Source organism: Entelurus aequoreus, linkage group LG04 (genome assembly GCF_033978785.1).
Source record: "Entelurus aequoreus isolate RoL-2023_Sb linkage group LG04, RoL_Eaeq_v1.1, whole genome shotgun sequence".
In the NCBI taxonomy this organism is placed as follows: domain Eukaryota; kingdom Metazoa; phylum Chordata; class Actinopteri; order Syngnathiformes; family Syngnathidae; genus Entelurus; species Entelurus aequoreus.
Window position 1 is genome coordinate 65236723 of NC_084734.1, and position 21123 is coordinate 65257845.

The window sequence follows — 21123 nt, forward strand, 5'->3', positions numbered from 1 at the left end:
CCATCAAAACATTCCTCTTAATTAGGAAAAAAAACAAAATTTTTTGAACTGGAAACATTTCCAGTTTTTCCGACATTCCAGGAATTCCCTAATACCATTTCTCAATTCAACATGTTACTACTTCAACATTTCTGGACCGATTTGAAAAATTTAAACACCATCCATTTCAACTCATTCACACCATTCAAGTTTTTTACTATTTAAAAAAAAATTCCCGCTTTCCTGAAATTCTCACATTTTTGGGAAATTCCCATTGAAATCAATGGGACATTCTTCAAATTTCCACAATTCCCACATTTTTCATCTGATTCAAACTGTTCCAACTTCAAAATATTCAGCCTGTTTGGGAGTTGTGTGCTCTACTTCAACATCCATCCATCCATCCATTTTCTACCGCTTATTCCCTTCGGGGTTGCGGAATTCTAAAAAAATTCCAGGATTTCAATTAAACTTCAGCATTGGAGCATTCACATGCAATTCTTTCAAGAATTGCCTCATATAGTTATCTATAGCAGTGTTTTTCAACCAGTGTGCCTTGAGATACAATCTGGTTTGCCCTGGAAGATGATCTAATTTCACCTAATTGGGTTAAAAATATTTTTTGCAAACCAGTAATTATAGTCTGCAAATTATTTGTTGTTGTTGAGTGTCTGTGCTGTTTAGAGCTCGGCAGGGTAACCATGTTATTCTCTTCCATATCAGTAGGTGGCAGCAGGTAGCTAATTGCTCTGTAGATGTCGGGAACATGGTTTGTCATGATCACAATATGCAGACGACAGCGGGAGGCAGGGTGCAGGTAAAAAGGTATCTAAAGCTTAAACCAAAAATAAACAAAAGGTGAGTGCCCCTAAGAAAAGTCATTGAAGCTTAGGGAAGGCTATGCAGAACGAAACTAAAACTGAACTGGCTACAAAGTAAACATAAACAGAATGCTGGACGACAGCAAAGACTTACTGTGGAGCAAAGACGGCATCCACAATGTACATCTGAACATGACATGACAATCAACAACGTCCCCACAAAGATGGATAAAAACAATTGAAATATTCTTGATTGCTAAAACAAAGTAGATGCGGAAAATATCGTTCAAAGGACGACATGAAACAGCTACATGAAAATACCAAAAAAAAGGAAAAAGCCACCAAAATAGAAGCGCAAGATAAGAACTACAACACTACACACAGGAAAAGAGCAAAAAACTCAAAATAAGTCACGGCGTGATGTGACAGGTCGTGACAGTACACCTACTTTGAGACAAGAGCTATAGTGATGCATGGTTGGTTATGATTTAAAGTCATATCCAACAATTGCGACAACGACTTTTTACTGTCAACTGAGTTTCGTTTTTTTAATGATTTCTGCTGGTGGTGTGCCTCCGGATTTTTTCAACGCAAAAAATGTGACTTGGCTCAAAAAAGGTTGAAAAACACTGATCTATAGAATGTGTTTTGTGTTATTTTTGGGGGATTTTTGCAACATATTTCTTGGAGTAACTGAATTATTTGTTATGATGAAAAAATTGCTGAAGTTTTCATATGATTTGTTTTTTGTCTGACATTTTGGAACACATTACTGATAAGTAGCTCTTGGAGCTTCCCCTTGTAAGTAAGAACAATTCACGATACGGTATGTTGCTCATGTAAAAAAAAAAAAGATTTTGACTTAGGCATTCATCTGATGATCCCCTGAGACAGCTGGAACAAGTAGAAAGGTGGGGCTGAATTAATCAATGCAGCTAAAAAATTTGAACTTACAGTAAACAAGGGTATATAATACGTTTGTGAAGTTACTCCATGTCAAATGAGGACACCCACACGACGACACTGGTGACAGCAACAACGTCTGCACCACACAGCGTTAGCACAACACCTCAAAGTGTACGCCATCTTAGAGGTTTAAACCTGAACTCTCCAGGGAGCAGGTAACACCCGCTAGTTACCACAGAAGATGAAAACAATCCAGCTGTGCGCAATGGTGTATTTGACATGCAGAGAAACCGCGCTGAGCACATCAGACAGGGGTTGGCAGAGTGGTGATGAAGAGCAGCCCGAAGGCAACACAACTAAAGGCCAGAGCACAAAGAGGCACAAAGCAGACAGTGTCCGTGCTGTGTCTGCAATAAAAGTATCAAGATTAATTGCAGTCTCCCAAAAGAAACTTACTGATCATTCTGGTTTCAATTAAGCGGCTTTAAATAGTTACCGATAGCTTAACTCTGTCCCAAGGTGATTAAAATGCTTACCAGTGCATGTAATAGCCTGTTTGTTGAAGCAGAAGTTGCTGCTGAGGTGCTTTTATAAGTATTTTGCCCCCCAAAAAAGCTTGTTGCCAGGTGTGAATTTTATACTCCTTTCAAACTCGCCGTAGGGTGGACTTGAGCCGTGGAACTGGAAACTGAAAGGAAGTCACGACAGGCCTTTTCCATTGTGTTGTATTATTTTGGCATCATTGAGTAGTGTTGACTATCCAGTAACAACAATTCCAGTCCTTTCAGGAATGTGCAATGTCGCGATCACACTGATTCACGCAAATTCGACCATTGCGCCACTTTGTCCAATGTCAGCAACTTCCCTGAATATTTTGGGCAATTAAATTTGTCTCAGAGCCTCAAACACACACATCAACTGTAAAATTTAATTATGTCTGTTACTTGTGTAGACAAAAACAAACAGCAAAGTATAACATCCATCCATTCATCCATTTTCTACCGCTTGTCCCTTTCGGGGTTGCTGGAGCCTATCCCGGCTGCAGTCGGGCAGCGGACTACACCCTGGACAAGTCACCACCTCATCACAGCGGCAACACAGATAGACAACATTCATACTCACATACTAGGGGAGAACATGCCAACTCCACACAGAAAGATCCCAAGCCCAGGATCGAACCCAGGACCTTCGTATTGTGACGTCGTATACTGTAACAACATATTAACTCTTTATTGTTCAAACATCACAATTGTTACTCTGTAGTAGCTCATACCTACTAGCAACATCTCTATCAAGCTGAATATAGGTCCAGATGCAAGAGTACTTGTCAAAGGCATCAAGAATCTGGACAAGTATTAAAATTGACAGCCTTTCGACAACGACGACAACGATACTAGAGTGTGATGGAAAACAAACATCTACAGTCAACATCAAAACTACAACGTTCCAAGGGATTACTGAGCAAGAGGATCTGGATTCAGGAGTCCATCCATCCACATTTAGAGACATTCATAAAGCAGCACAAAAGATTGCTGAACAAGAAAATACGGAACTGAAAACATTCTAAAACTTAGATCAGAGAAGTCTGGAATTAGAGGATGATATAGATCCAGATAAAAGTTTTTCTCCCACAACAGGAATAATTTTTTTTTATTCAACTGATGAACAATGTAATAGCAAAATCAAATCCGACAACAAACGGTCAATTATCAATTTCACCAGCAGACGCTTTTATGCCATCTACAACAACGTGAAGCATTTTTTTGGAACAATTCAACAAACCTTTCAAAGCGACCTTGTTAACTCAACTATGACCAGGATTCGGATTCAGAACATTTTGTCCAGAACGTCTTACACCATGAGGCCCAGTCAGCACTCAGGGAAACCATGTCATTGTATTGTTATCAGCAGCTGAGCACGACGTGGCCAGGAAATAGTTTGCGGTAAAATGTTATATGATGCGAGTCATGCGACCTGTACTTTATTGACATTTTACACACGCTTATTCGGCCGAGAGCTCCACGTGTGTTATTCGTTTAAGGTGGGGCAAACCTAGATGCAGAGAAGATCAACGAGAGTTGAATGATACATTTGTTACTGCTGTGTTGCTGTTGATATAAACACAAAAATAGAGTACTGTAGTTGTTCTGTAAGGCAAAACCGTCGTCTTTTTACAAGTGTCAAGAAAGTCAGTGCCGTCAGACACCCGCCAATGGGTATCGCCGGACAGCGATAGGCAGAGATGTTTAAAGATGTTGACATCCAGCATCTTCAAGGAACACAAAGTCTACACAAAGTGCTTGATTTTGATGGTTATTTCTATCGGGGAAAGCTTTAGCGTTTATGCGCAGGCATGTGCATGCTCACTAGCATTTTTTATGGGTAGTGCATTTAGACACAACACCCGTGCTTCTCATGTTAAAAACATTGATGACAAATTCATAAAATTTCAAGTCAAAAAATAAGATTGCAAACAATTTTTTGGTAACTTTCTGAAAAAGCTTCTGCAAATTCAGGCAATCACAAAAAAGCCTGCAAAATCCCAGCGGGACTGTTTGGTCTAATAATAATTGTGCTCAAATACAGTCATGGTCAAAAGTTTACATACATTTGTAAAGAACATCATGTCATGGCTGTCTTGAGTTTCCAATAATTTCTACAACTCTTATTTTTTTGTGATAGAGTGATTGGAGCACATACTTGTTGGTCACAAAAAACATTCATGAAGTTTGGTTCTTTTATGAATTTATTACGGGTCTAATGAAAATGTGACCACATCTGCTGGGTCAAAAGTATACATACAGCAATGCTAATATTTGGTTATATGTCCCTTGGCAAGTTTCACTGCAATAAGGCATTTTGGTAGCCATCCACAAGCTTCTGGTTGAAATTTTGACCACTCCTCTTGACTAAATTGGTGCAGTTCAGCTAAATTTGTTGGTTTTCTGACATGGACTCGTTTCTTTAGCATTGTCCACACGTTTAAGACAGGACTTTGGGAAGGCCATTCTAAAACCTTAATTCTAGCCTGATTTAGCCATTTCTTTACCACTTTTGACGTGTGTTTGGGGTCATTGTCCTGTTGGAACACCCAACTGCGCCCAAGACCCAACCTCCGTGCTGATGATTTTAGGTTGTCCTGAAGAATTTGGAGGTGGCACTCAGCAACAAAGGGTTGGAGTTGGGGGTTAAATCACCAAAATGATTCCCGGGCGCGGTGCCACTGCTGCCCACTGTTCCCCAAGGGGATGGGACAAATGAGGCCAAATTTCACCACATCTAGTGTGTGTGTGACAATCATTGGTACTTAATCTTAATCTTAATACACCTTTTTTATTGTCCCATTTACTCTCTGTAAAGCACCAGTTCCATTGGCAGCAAAACAGGCCCAGAGCATAATACTACCACCACCATGCTTGACGGTAGTTTTGGTGTTCCTGGGATTAAAGGCCTCATCTTTTCCTCCTCCAAACATATTGCTGGGTATTGTGGCCAAACAGCTAAATTTTAGTTTCATCTGACATCACATGGACAAAGATAAGACCTTCTGGAGGAAAGTTGTGTAACAAGTATGTGCTCCAATCACTCTATCACAAAAACATTTGAATTGTAGAAATTATTGGAAGCTCAAGACAGCCATGACATTAGGTTCTTTACAAGTGTATGTAAACTTTTGACCACGACTGTATGTGGTCAAACGTTTGGGAATGCCTCCTATATACAATACAAATTACTGGGACAACATACAATACTGTACTGACTTACACTACAGGTATTGACTTTATTATGCATGTGCACATCTTTATATACACATCTTTTACAGTCTACAAGTTTTCCGCTTTAAAGTAATCCTTGTCTGCCACGCCCTCACACACTCCATCAAAAACGTCCCCTTGATGACCACCTTGTGCTGGGAAAAAAAATTAATAGGGCGGTTGTTCCAGCACGGCAATGTTCTTCTAGTCCAGGAATAGTATCGTAAGCAGAAGCGTTGCCTCTTGCCACAACTCTCGCCTCTTCTCACACGCTGAATGAAGCAAACACTGCATCTCTCTTTGTAACCATGCTGGTTGATCGTCTGGCCCTGTGGCAAGAAGTCAAAATATAATGTAAATACTCATACAGCACAGGCTATTGAATTCCACAACATAAATATGTAATTCAATAACTTGTGTTTTTTGTATTCATATTCATATCATATTGCATATGCACATCTATTTATATGCAGGCTGCATGTGTTACCTTGTACAAACGTTTGTACATATGCCAATAAAGTTGAATCAATTTTAATGCAACATATTCATGCTAGTAATAAACAATATGTTCATTAGTGTTGTTGTAATTTGCAGTGGTGTACAACTGCAGAGCATCCTACTGCGTTAGACATTTATAATATTTCAGTTAGCCTTGTTATCTTGCTAGGGGAGAATATCAAACACCCCTCAGTATGATGCAGCTGCTCAAAGCCTGTGGCAAATATATGCCTCATGCTTGGCTGTCATTGAAGTGGCCAAGTTTTTTAAACGAGGATATGACAGGTGAAGCGCTCGCCTGCAGCCGTTCTTTTCATCTGAATGCCTTCCATATCTCTTGCTAGAAATACACACATTTGGATGCACACGGCGACGCAAGCTGAGAAACCCACTTTAACCGAAGCACATGGAAGACATTTAGTTTCAGATGATGCTGGAGGCCTGATGGTAAGACACAGCTTACCCCCAACCGAGCAGGCATGACTTTGCCTGAGTTTTACAACCAGCTTCATTGATTTACTCATTATCTTCTTCACAGGCGATCCTTCTGTAGGGAATCACAGGACATCACTCTATTCCTTTCTATTTGGTTTCAAAAGAGTTCTTGATCACAGCAAACCTTAATAAGGATCATTTTACTCAAAGTCTTACAATTCCGCTGTATATGTAATTTCTATTTTATTATTGCTATTCAAGATGTCCAGAAAACCAAAATTTCCATCACAAATTTTCTTTGAACTAGTGAAGTTGGCACGTTGTGTAATTCGTAAATAAAAACAGAATACTATGATCTGCAAATCCTTTTCAACTTATATTCAATTGAATAGACAAGATATTTTAATGTTCAAACTTAAAAACTTATTTTTTTTTTTGCAAATCATTAACTTAGAATTTAATGGCAGCAACACGTTGCAAAAAAGTTCGCACAGGGGCATTTTTACCACTGTTACATGGCCTTTCCTTTTAACAACACTCAGTAAGCGTTTGGGAAGTGAGGAGACCAATTTTTGAAGCTTTTCAGGTTGAATTCTTTCCCATTTTTGCTTGATGTACAGCGTATTTTAGGCTTCATATTGCGCCACACATTTTCAATGGGATACAGGTCTGGACTACAGGCAGGCCAGTGTAGTACCTGCACTCTTTTACTATGAAGCCACACTGTTGTAACACGTGGCTTGGCATTGTCTTGCTGAAATAAGCAGGGGCGTCCATGATAACGTTGCTTTGATGGCAACATATGTTGCTCCAAAACCTGTATGTACCTTTCAGCATTAATGGTGCCTTCACAGATGTGCAAGTTACCCATGCCTTGGACACTAATACACCCTTATACCATCACAGATGCTGGCTTTTGAACTTTGCGCCTATAAAAATCTGGATGGTTCTTTTCCTCTTGGTTCCGGAGTACACGACGCCCACAGTTTCCAAAAATATTTGAAATGTGGACTCGTCAGACCACAGAACACTTTTCCACTTTGCATCAGTCCATCTTAGATGAGCTCGGGGCCAGCGAAGCCTGCAGAGTTTCCGGGTGTTGTTGATAAATGGCTTTCGCTTTGCATAGTACAGTTTTAACTTGCACTTACAGATGTAGCGACAAACTGTAGTTACTAACAGTGGTTTTCTGAAGTGTTCCTGAGCCCATGTGGTGATATCCTTAACACACTGATGTCGCCTTTTGATGCAGTACCGCCTGAGGGATCGAAGGTTCATAATATCATCGCTTACGTGCAGTGATTTCTCCATTTCCTCTAAACCTTTTGATGATATTACAAACCGTAGATGGTGAAATCCCCAAATTCCTTGCAATAGCTCGTTGCGAAATGTTGTTCTTAAAGTGTTCGAAAATTTGCTCGCGCATTTGTTCACAAAGTGGTGACCCTCGCCCCGTCCTTGTTTGTGAATGACTGAGCATTTCATGGAAGCTGCTTTTATACCCAATCATGGCACCCACCTGTTCCCAATTATCCTGTTCACCTGTGGGATGTTCCAAAGTGTTTGATGAGTATTCTTCAACTTTCTGTCTTTTTTGCCACTTGTGCCAGCTTTTTTTAAACATGTTGCAGGCATCAAATTCCAAATGAGGTAATATTTGCAAAACATAGCGTTTTCCAGTTCGAACGTTAAGTATCTTGTCTTTGCAGTCTATTCAATTGAATATAGGTTGAAAATAATTTGCAAATCGTTGTATTCTGTTTTTATTCACAATCTACACAAAGTGCCAACTTCACTGGTTTTGGGTTTGTATTTTTTATTTCTGAAAATCAATCCGTCAATTATTCCCCTTAATATCAGTGCGTCTTGGAGTAATGGGTAGGTAACTAACTGTATTTGGAACGTCCCCTTTCCATCGCCAGACTTGATATGCCTCCCCCTCTTGGTGTGATGTCATCTACAGTACTGGAGACCATTTGTGTGTGGATTAAAAAAAAATAATAATTAAAAAAAATATATTATCTTTATCATTTAATTGCATATTTCTTGTTGCCCTGGTCCATGGTTACTTCCTACTATTTACTACTGATATGGTTAACATTGTGAGCAGAAAATAAATACAAAAAAATCTGCATTTCCGGACTTCCCTGTGCTTCCATCGACACCATAGTCTGTGTTTCTTTCTGCTCTTTCAGAATTTCTTCAAGAATGTTGAGAAAAACCTCAGAGGAAGAGGACGCAAAAAAGAATACCAACAGCATACCTTTTTTTTCTTCTTGTTTTTAAGTGCTGGGTCTGCTTTTCTCTCTCTGTTTTTCCACAGGTTCTGACTCGGTCGTTATTCCCTGGAGGGTGCTCCTGATGTTTGGGATCACATTTGGCTTGAGTTTTTTTACAAAACTTTTTTGTGGTGAGAATCATTAAGATGATCGCTTAAAGTTACGTTCCTCTCACTTGGTCTGTCCCATTTTGTGGGAGTCACTTTGGCCCTCCTTTTGAGTCCTATCCCTACATTTTACGTGGTACTGTGAGTATGGTGGTGTCCCAATTACTCTTTGCATATATGGGTAGTAGACATAATGAGGGGGTGCAGGTATGAATCTAGCCCTCCATAGCAAGAGATTTCAGATGCTGATTTGCCCAGGGAGGGCCAGAGAAAATTTGCCAATTTCTACACACAATATACAATCTATTAGGTATTAGTTTTTCACGCTGGCTAATCTAATGACGAAAAGCTTGCAAATGTGAAAGCATAATTGTTACATACCTCCAAAAAACAGTTGTTGATTTGGGCTTATTTTCCATGTAGTTATTTGTTTATTCATCAATTGAAGCATGATGAATGATAAACAAAAAAAATACCTCAACCGTTAACTCTTGCTGATGGGCTTGTTGTTATGGTGGGACTACTGTTGTAGTGTTTGTTGTGTTGTTGCGTTTGAAAAATATGGGTAGTGCTTTTCATCCACATATGCTGCTGTGACGTTGCTGAGCCGTGGCACATGTGTGTGTGTCGACGCGTGCACAAGCATAAACAGTGTGGAGAGGAAGAATGGCAATTCTACTGGTTAATAAAGAGTGTGCATGAAGAGCAATATGGATGTGTTTGGGCTTCAAAACACAGATAAAGGCTACACTTTATCGGCAAGCGGTTCTTTGAAACATGCTTCGATAAAAAGGTGGCATTACAACATTACCATAATTGCTTCACACTTAGGTAAACATTTAAATAACAAGCATTCAGAACTGCACGAAGAGTTTAAAGAGTGACATGTCATATAGTTAACAGCTCCCCCTGTGCACATATAGATATGTAGACGTAAACACAGCTGTTCGGCATGTTGCCAATTATTAGCGCAATCAAAATCAGTCCACATAGCGTAAACTAATGCAAGTGAATTGACTGAATTTTGTAACAAATTCCCACTATTTAATTTGTGTTTTATCTGTAATAATGTGTGTTTTACCTGCTGCATGTCTTATCTGTGCACTTTTAGCCATAATATGTTTTTCAGTATTTACTAATGATTGTATTCGTCTAAAAGCACGTATCATAATTGGCAACCATATATCATGAAGCTTTTAATACAATATGAATAATGGTTTCTATTCTATTCTAACCTAATTCTAGATTATGGCAGGCAATATGTAATATGTAAAATTATATAAAATGTTCATTGGGTGCGATAATAAAAACCCAGTGTGTTTAGTACTTTTTTATTTAAATTCCATCCATCCATCCATCCATGCATGGATGGATGGATGGGAGGAAGCCGTAGTACCCGGGGGGAACCCATGCAGTCACGGGGAGAACATGCAAACTCCACACAGAAAGATCCCGAGCCCGGGATTGAACTCACGACTACTCAGGACCTTCGTATTGTGAGGCAGATGCACTAACCCCTCTACCACTGTGCTGCCCTATCTTCTAAAATTGTTCTTTGATTGCAACAAAAACAGTATGTTTAGTCATAAGTTTTATCATAAGATTTTTTCTTAAAATGAAGCCAATAATGACATTTTTTGTAGTCCCCTTTATTTTGAAAAGTTTCAAAAAGTACTGAAATACGTATAGATATACATTTTGGTCCTGCTACCAAAATATTAGTGTCGGGACAATCCTTGGTGGGACTAGGTGCAAATGTAACCAGGTAGTAGTTTACGTGCTCGAATGTAAACTATGCAGTGACGTAGCAAGTGGTGTTCCAATTACGAGAGAACATCTACCCCTTGTTGCTTCATTCCGAGGGTGTAATGTAATGTAATGTAGTGTGTGAGGGCTAGTGGTAGTGGTAGTGAGTGAGGGCTGCCTTTGACTGGAGAGGTCCATACTTTTCTCATATGCCCACCATTTGGAAATGTATGCAGGCTGACGTCTTCTTTAGTTGTATTGTTACAACCTGCAAAAATGCATCCGGCAGCCATATTGTGTAATTCCTTCAAATTCTGCATGGATTATATTTTGATTTGGGATGAAGATGCTGCTATCTACCTAAACATGCACTACCCAATAGGAAATTGCCTCCACTCGTCTGTGGGTGATGTCAGCAGGCTGATGCAGGACTGCCCACATTTAGGAAAGGAAAGTGGGCGTTACAAAATTGTGCTGAAACAAAAAAAACAAGCCTAAAATCACTACTGTGTCTGTTTATACAGTATGTGTCAAGTACCTATATTATGCTTTTCCAATTTTTGGACATATATATGTTCCATTCATGCATACTCTTGTTAAACAATGCCAATTGTACATTTCATGAATTTGGAAGTGAGTCTTGCAGGCAGTTTTGGATTGCTCTGCAAAATGTTTGTTCAAGTATGAGGGAAAATTGATTTGTTTGTCTTTTCCAAAAAGATGCAAGCACCAGGTTAAGGGTCTGGCCAGCCCTTCGGGAGTCCTCAGGAGTGTAACCAATCACAGTGGAGTGATCTTGGCGGGAGGCGTAAGTGGAGAAAGGCCTGGTGGTGGCGTTATTTACACAGACCATTTTCGCGGGATGCCAAAAATGCAAGGAAGCAATGAAGATCTACAAAAATCTACAATGCTTTCTGTGCGGGTAATGGAGTGTTCCTGCACTATACTGTAGGAGTAAAATAAATCTAACAGGGCTGAAAATTGTCAGGCATGTCCCTGACAGTTTGGTTAAGTTTTAGTTTTTTCCTCTGTGTTTGTTTTATTTCCCGTCAGCACTCTTATTTGTCTCTCTGAGTGCTGTCCTCTCAGCTGTGGCTGATTGGCACCTGGCCACACCTGGTGTCAATCAGCCAGCTGCTATTTAAACCTGCCTTCCCCTCCAGTCAGTGCTGGATTATTGTCGTTCCGACCTGTCGTGTCGATATCAGTGTAGCTGTATGCGGTAAACTATATTTTGTAGCTGTTTGTAGCTTACTGTCTTTTTGTTCTTAGTCCCTGTTTGCTGGATCCCTGTTCACTGTTTCCAGTTTGTCCATTCCTAGTTCCTGGTTTGTGTCTTTTCTTTATTTTTTTTTATTTTGGACATTAAATCATGTTTTCTCGCACAATGCCTGCCGCCTTCTCTGCATCTTGGGGTTCGTCACCAACAAACTCTGACAAAAATGAGTATAGAGTAATAGGTCTCATTCAACAGCAATGGCATGTTTGATCTTGCAATGCAGGATTTTTTTTTAGTAACTACATGTTAACTATATTTTTATCAATATGTAGTGTATTAATATGTTAACATATATAAATTCATGGTTCAAGTGACCCAATTACAATTCTTATGATTCCACAAGGCCACGTTTTGGCATTATCATATGGTAGGATAAGCAGACAAATTATGCATAGAGTGTGCTTTATTTTGAATCAGGCAAAATACATGTAATCAGTGGATTACATGCATTCGTAAAGGTAGCAGCCTAAAATTCCTGAATTCGCAGCAACTGTTTAAGCAACTCGCTCAAATTAATGGGGTAATCGTCGCTTTCTCGGTCCGAATCGCTCTTGCTGCTGCTGGCCATGATTGTAAACAATGTGCAGATGTGAGGTGCTCCACAACATGTGACGTCACGCTACTTCCGGTACAGGCAAGGCTTTTTTATCAGCGACCAAAAGTTGCGAACTTTATCGTCGATGTTCTCTACTAAATCCTTTCAGAAAAATATGGCAATATCGCGAAATGATCAAGTATGACACATAGAATGGACCTGCTATCACCGTTTGAATAAGAACATTTCATTTCAGTAGGCCTTTAAGCAAAAAATATTAATGCAAAGTATATTTTAAAAAAAAAAACAATAATATACACTTTCCCTTGTCGGCAAGTGTTTTCCGCAGTAGGGCATAGTGAGGAAGGAGGGGATGGATTTCGGTTTAGAAGTCCTACAATCCATGTTTCAGTCTCCACACACTGGCCCGGCTCGCTGCCTGTTATGTGCCTCACATGTGAATGCACCTCGCTATGCAGGGCCGCCCGTTGCATAAACATTCTGGGCCTGCTCTACTAAGATCCAAATACCTATAAAATAACTATACAATTCTGTGTACTATTAGTGGGTCGTGTTGTGTGTGATATACTTAGACTGTGTGTGCAATTAAAATGTGGTGCAGACCGCCTTATTTACAATAAATGAGGTTGTTGTGTGTACTATATGCGGCTTTCACCATGTAGGGACTAATGTACTGTACATTTATATTATCATATTCCTCCCTGTCGTGATTTGCTCTGTTTTGAAACAAGCAGTAGTGTGTACCCTTTTTATTGGCATTGTAGAATCAGTCTAGCGGTGCATCTACAATAGAAACCACTTTTTTTTTTGCGCCCCACTTAAGTCATCCAGCAGCTGCAAAATTATAAGATTGTATTGCTGAATAGACAAAATTTCTAACATTTGTATTACTGACAGTCCATATTTAGTATGTTGACAAGGATGGAAGTGTGCTACACTCACCTCCTTTCTCACAGCTGTGTGCGTAACTGTGTCAGTTTGCATGTATTTTTTAATCGAGCGAAATAAAGACGCAAAACAGTTGAGTTTTTTTATCAAATTAGTTTTATTCTCAATTATTCAGCGTGCAGAATAATTATCTTTGCATCTTCTCCTCCCAGTATTGTGGGCGTTGTGATAATCATCATATATTATGCATATATGTGACAACAGACACGCTAAATGGATTGCGCTCCTTATTCTGCTCGCTAAAGAGACTCAATCCTCTGCACACTGTCATGTCTGTGTTGATCATGTTTTTGTTTTGCTTGGTTTTTGGACACTTTTTAGTTCTTGTCTTCACTCCCTTGCTTTGTCACCATAGCAACCATTAGTTTCACCTGGTTCACATTGTCATGTCACGCACCTGTACACGGTTAGAGTCACGCACCTGTTTTCACTTATGTCACTATATAAGCTTTTCTGTTTCTGTTGTTCGTCCTGGCGACATCACATTCACTCCTGCCACTCTGTTCACGCTCATGATCCATGCATGTTTTCATGGGGCGGTATAGCTCGGTTGGTAGAGCGGCCGTGCCAGCAACTTGAGGGTTGCAGGTTCGATCCCCGCTTCCGCCATCCTAGTCACTGCCGTCGTGTCCTTGGGCAAGACACCTCACCCACCTGCTCCCAGTGCCACCCACACTGGTTTAAATGTAACTTAGATATTGGGTTTCGCAATGTAAAGCGCTTTGAGTCACTTGAGAAAAAGCGCTATATAAATGTAATTCACTTCACTTCACATGTCCTGTTCTGGTTCCAAGTAAGTTTTCTTTATTCAAGCCGTAGTTTGCAAGTTTGTTTTATGTCCTAGTTCTGCCTTTGTGCTAGTGTTTTGTTTTCATAGTCGTTTTGTACCTCCACTGTGAGCGCCTTTTGTTTGTACTTTTTTTGAGTTAGAAATTAAAAATGTATTTAAATTCACGTCTTGCACGCGCCAACTTTCCATTGCCTTCTGGGAGAACAAACCACGCCATAGACCCAGTCCTGACAAACACACGTTTAGTAGATCAGCTTTACTTGTGCCATCAAGTTTGCACATGTTTCAGTACAGGTAAACCTTTAGTAGATCAGGCCCTCTCAATCAATCAATCAACCAATGTTTATTTATATAGCCCTAAATCACAAGTGTCTCAAAGGGCTGTACAAGCCACAACGACATCCTCGGTACAGAGCCCACATACGGGCAAGGAAAACTCACCCCAGTGGGACGTCAATGTGAATGACTATGAGAAACCTTGGAGAGGACCGCATATGTGGGTAACCCCCCCCCTCTAGGGGAGACCGAAAGCAATGGATGTCGAGTGGGTCTGACATGATATGGTGAAAGTCCAACACATCAGCGAAAGTCCAGTCCATAGTGGAGCCAGCAGGAACCATCCCGAGCGGAGACGGGTCAGCAGCGTAGAGATGTCCCCATCCGATGGACAGGCAAGCGGTCCACCCCGGGTTGGGAGCAGAGTAGAAAAGAAAAGAAAAGAAACGGCAGATCAACTGGTCTAAAAAGGGAGTCTATTTAAAGGCTAGAGTATACAAATGAGTTTTAAGATGAGACTTAAATGCTTCTACTGAGGTAGCATCTCTAACTTTTACCGGGAGGGCCTTCCATAGTATTGGAGCCCGAATAGAAAACGCTCTATAGCCCGCAGACTTTTTTTGGGCTCTGGGAATCACTAACAAGACGGAGTTCTTTGAACGCAGATTTCTTGCCGGGACATATGGTACAATACAATCGGCAAGATAGGCAGGAGCTTGACCGTGTAGTATTTTATAAGTAAGTAGTAAAACCTCAAAGTCGCATCTTAGGTGCACAGGAAGCCAGTGCAAGTGAGCCAGTATAGGCGTAATATGATCAAACTTTGTTGTTTTTGTCAAAAGTCTAGCAGCCGCATTTTGTACCATCTGTAATCTTTTAATGCTAGACATAGGGAGGCCCGAAAATAAAACGTTACAGTAATCGAGACGAGATGTAACGAACGCATGGATAATGATCTCAGCATCGCTTGTGGACAAAATGGAACGAATTTTAGCGATATTACGGAGATGAAAGAAGGCCGTTTTAGTAACACTCTTAATGTGTGTCTCAAACGAGAGAGTTGGGTCGAAGATAATACCCAGATTCTTTACCGAGTCGCCTTGTTTAATTGTTTGGTTGTCAAATGTTAAGGTGGTATTATTAAATAGATGTCGGTGTTGAGCAGGACCGATAATCAGCATTTCCGTTTTCTTAGCGTTGAGTTGCAAAAAGTTAGCGGACATCCATTGTTTAATTTCATTAAGACACGCCTCCAGCTGACTACAATCCGGCGTGTTGGTCAGCTTTAGGGGCATGTAGAGTTGAGTGTCATCAGCATAAGTGAAAGCTAACACCGTATTTGCGTATGATGTCACCTAGCGGCAGCATGTAAATACTAAAGAGTGCAGGGCCAAGAACCGAACCCTGGGGAACTCCGCACGTTACCTTAACATAGTCCGAGGTCACATTGTTATGGGAGACACACTGCATCCTGTCAGTAAGATAAGAGTTAAACCAAGACAAGGCTAAGTCTGACATACCAATACGCGTTTTGATACGCTCTAATAAAATATTATGATCAACAGTATCGAAAGCGGCGCTAAGATCAAGAAGCAGCAACATAGATGACGCATCAGAATCCATCGTTAGCAATAGATCATTAGTCATTTTTGCGAGGGCTGTCTCCGTAGAGTGATTTGCCCTGAAACCGGATTGAAAAGGTTCACAGAGATTGTTAGACGCTAAGTGTTCATTTAGCTGCTGTGCGACAATTTTTTCGAGGATTTTCGAGATAAACGGAAGGTGGGACACCGGCCGGTAGTTTACCATGAGGTCAGGATCGAGGTTAGGTCTTTTGAGTAGAGGATGAATAACCGCTTTTTTGAATGCTAGGGGAACAGTGCCAGAGGAAAGTGATACGTTTATAATATTTAACACTGATGGACCTAATAATACAAAAAGCTCCTTGATAAGTTTCCCAGGAATTGGGTCAAGTAAACATGTTGTTTGTTTTGTCCCATTTACACATTTTAACAATTCCTCCAATGTTATTTCATCAAAGAGAGAGAAACTATTTTGGAGGGCAGTGTCCATCGTATATACAGTCGTATCTGTGTTAATAGAACCCAGTTGTAGCTGAGATGCATTGTCTTTAATCTCTTTTCTAATGACTTCAATTTTCTTATTAAAGAAATTCATAATGTCATCTGCTGAGTGGGTGGAGCTACTGGGAGGAGTCCCTTGTTGGGTTAGCGATGCTACTGTACTAAACAAAAATTTAGGATCATTTTTGTTGAGGTGGATGAGATTTGAGTAATATTTAGCTTTAGCTGAGGTAAGCATGCGTTTATAAGTTATTAAACTATCACTCCATGCTTGATGGAAAACCTCAAGTTTAGTCGCACGCCATTTGCGTTCCAGCTTTCTACATGATAATTTCTGAGCTTTAGTTTCTTCTGTAAACCATGGGGTACGACTTTTAGGGGCCCTTTTTAGCTTTAGCGGTGCTACACTATCAATGGTGTCGCGCAGGGCGTCGTTAAAGTTGTTAGTGAGGTTATCAATAGAGCCCACATTTGGGAATGGTGCCATTACCGAAGGCAGTAGGTCAGTAAGAGTCGTCGTTGTGGCAGCATTAATGTTGCGGCTGCTATAGTAGTTATTATTATTATTATTAGTTTGTTGACAATGAGTCAGAACTTCGAATTTTATAAGGTAATGATCGGACATTACTTTAGTGTACGGGAGTATCGTAACTTTAGAGGTGGTGACACCCTTGACAAGCACTAGATCTATTGTATTACCGTTGCGATGCGTGGGTTCATTTATTATTTGTGTAAGACCACAGCTATCAATTATAGTCTGGAGCGCCACGCATGGAGGGTCCGATGGGGTATTCATATGGATATTAAAGTCCCCCATTATGATTATATTGTCGGCGTGCGTCACTAGATCAGCAACAAACTCTGAGAATTCACTGATGAAGTCTGAATAGGGCCCAGGGGGGCGGTAGATAACAGCCAGGTGGAGAGGCAGCGGTGTGACAAACCTCATAGTGAGCACCTCAAACGAGTTATATTTATTATTTAGGTTAGGTGTAAAATTATAGTTTTCATTGTATATTAGTGCGACACCCCCTCCCCTTTTAAGAGGACGGGCAACATGCGCATTGGTATAGTTAGGAGGAGATGCCTCATTTAGCGCAAAAAAATCGTCTGGTTTGAGCCAGGTCTCGGCGAGACCAACGACGTCAAGTTTGTTGTCTCTAATGACCTCATTAACTAATAACGTTTTGGAAGATAATGATCTTATGTTTAAAAAGCCCATATTATAGGTAGTGGGCTGTTTTGAGGATTGTTTGTTGAAATTATCCGAAGTATCAATATTAATAATGTTGCGTTTATTATGCGTAGTGCACTTTAAATAGTTTTGACCATATCTAGGAATTGATACGACGGGAATTTTCAGATTGTTTGCTTGATGCTGCGATAAACTGAACGCATCATAGTTAGCCACCTCAGTACAATGTATGTCTGCCTCTGACACCGTCACAAAAGAAAAAACATTATGTGAGTTGTGTTTTATTCTAAGAGAATTGCTATGTGTGCAGGGATTATCCAGCCTGGCGCCGGCTAGTTCTAGTTTAAAAGACTTCTTAACCGGACACTCCACGCTTCTTTGGTTAGCTTTTCCCTTTGTTGTTAGCCCCGCTCGGCATCCCCGCTTCTGCTTCCGCTCACACCGCTTACGTCGCCTCCATTGGCGGTCTCCACTAGTACTTGACTCCGCTGCTACAAAGGCCGCTCGATGTAGCCCGCGAAGTATTCCCATGCTAGCGAGGAGGTCCACCGTACATGCATCTTTCAGTCTATAACGACCCTCTCCATCCACATCCAGAATTGTCTGTCGGTCGTATGTGATCACAGTGTTCACGCTTTGAGCCAGCCATGAAATTGACAGAAATGACGGGTGTTTTTTGCCAAATCGCTCTACACTCCCAAGAGCGTTTGCAAGCCGCTGCCTTTAGGGCGCCGCCATCTTGCCATGCTAAATGGATTGCGCTCCTTATTCTGCTCGCTAAAGAGACTCAGTCCTCTGCACACACGTTTAGTAGATCAGCTTTACTTGTGCCATCAAGTTTGCACATGTTTTAGTACAGGTAAACCTTTAGTAGATCAGGCCCTCTATGTGGTTGTTTAGGGCCACAATGCCTTGGAGGACCACATGATCATGGCATGGGCTTTTGTAAAGATTTGAAGATGTTTTTTAATTTTTTTTAAAACCGTTACTTACAAAATCAAATTTTTAATAAAAATCACTTTGGCTGTCAAAGTTCAATAAATAGGTTGTTAATTAGATTTCAAAATGAGGGAATATGTTACACAACCTACACGCCCGTGCAATTATACAAAATGTCTAATTCCTTCTGATAGTGGCAAATCTAGCATGGAACACACTGTTCACACTACTTAGATGCCAATAATGTAATCAAAGCTCACTTTTATGCACTAACCACACAGTGCCAATATTTTTGGAGCCAAAATTAGGTGGTAGATGAAAGGTAAACATATGATTAATCCATTTCTGGCTGCATTGGACAAAGTTATTGTGAACGACTACTTGCTGTAGTCCGGGTTCGCAGGACCACCAAGGAAGGACATTCTGGTGAGCAGGTTTAGACTTCTTTATTATTTCAATAAGAAAAGTCAGTGTCGGTCGCTTTTCAGCTCCGGCTCCACCTGCTCGCTCTTCCGCTTGCTTTTCAGCCGTGAGAGTCGTCGTCTCCCTTGCGCTCTCAGTCTCTTCCTCCTCGCTCCTTCGCTCCAGCTGCGCGCGTCGCCGCAGGCTCTTTGTCGCTCTCACTCAGCATCCGCTACTCAATGGCTCCTTCTCTCATCACCGCCTCTCTCTATGATGTTTACGTCTGTCGCCCTTTTATACGGTGCGAGAGGATTACATTGTTTCCAGCTGCACGCTCCACGCACCTTATAATGATTGCGGCGTCTCTTCCGGCGCGCCCCGCCTCGCTGCTCGCTCGCCGTCCACGCCTCCTCGCCGCCATCTTGGAGCGGGCTCCGGTGTGCCCTGCCTTGTTGTTGGACTGTCGGCCAGGCCTCCTCGCCGCCATCTCGGAGCCGGCCCCGGCGGGGCACGCCTTGCTGTCGGTCTGCCGGCCCCGCCTCCCCACAGTCATGTTAGTTTCACTTTTCACTTTTTTTTTGGTGCGTATAAGATACTTTAATTGTGGTTCAAAACTAAAGCGTTGCTAGTTTTTAAAGACAGTAGATGCACTAATAATAATAATCATCATCATAAATTAATATTCATTATAATCATGTGTTATTAAGATTAATAATTTCCACCAAATTTAATCCTACATGAATCAGATTGTATCTACTTTATGTTACGTGTCGCAGACTATGGTACCACGGTAGCAAAACACAGTATCTCTATATACAAACACAATGAGAGCACCATGTCAGACACGGAGCACTCAGTTCTTTGTCCAGATTGCATCTCTATCGAAATTAAAAATTCACATATACAAAGAATTACATTCCCCTGAGATCATTAGGCACAGGTAAGTACAAATAGTATCAAACAAATACATTCACCATAGTGAAAATAACACTTTTGGTGCAGTACTTACTGCTTTACACTCCCAAAATATAAACATGTAAATGTACACCATCAATTGACATAAGTACACAACCTCCATTATACTGACATAGGGTGAATAACAGCACCATTGTGCTGCAATTCAAAGAAGCAAATGATCTGCTACGCTTTAGGATTTACACATTACACATTAGAAATTACATACAGGACATATAATCTTTAAAAGGAAAACATATCTTTACCTTTACCTTTTTAAAATTAATTCCCGAGTGTAAACATGTCACTAAATTTGTTTATTTTCACAATAATTATTTATCCATATCTACATTTAAACACTTGGCAAAACATTGTTTTCTGTTAACATCTACCTGTACAACAATGTGTGTGTGCGGGAGACCAAATTATAAATAATTCTAAATCAGTCCAAATAAAATAAAATTGCCTTGCCTACAAGATGGAGTTGAGGGCTAACTAAACTGCCCGTAAAATGGCACGTCAAACAGATGGCCTGTAGGACACAGTTGAGGGCTAACAAGGTCCAAAATGGCCCCGGGACGGCACGTGTAACTGCCATCACCAACATCGTACACACTTACCCCAGGAATAATTCTTCCCAACAATTCTGTAAGTACTTCATGGCTTTAAGAGCTGGTATTAGTCATTTACACCAATTACTGACCTGTAGATACAGATAAAATGAGAGCATCAAGTCCGACACGGAGCACTCAGTTCTTCGTCCAGATTGCGTTAGAAATGTTGGCGGAAGTTTCCCCTCAGAACAATCCTGGCACAACATTTCCCGTGACAAAGGTTCCTTTGTGAATGCTGCTCACACTACTGTACATAACTTTCATTTTCTTTCACAGTTTATAAGGAAATAAATACAATGCAGTGAGTCATAAACAGTGTAGAAAATGAAATTTAACTCAAAAACCTTTCAAGACTAAAATGGGTGTATGACCACTCCCCAACAAAAACCTACGATCAATAGATATAAGCAATATACTGTCCATTTTCTCAAACTGTGTGAACTTTTGAATATGTATATAACACTATACATGTCTATAGATCAGTGGATCTTAACCTGGGTTCGATCGAACCCTGAGTCGGCCTCAGGGGTTCGGCGGAGCCTCCGCCACGGAGGTAAAGA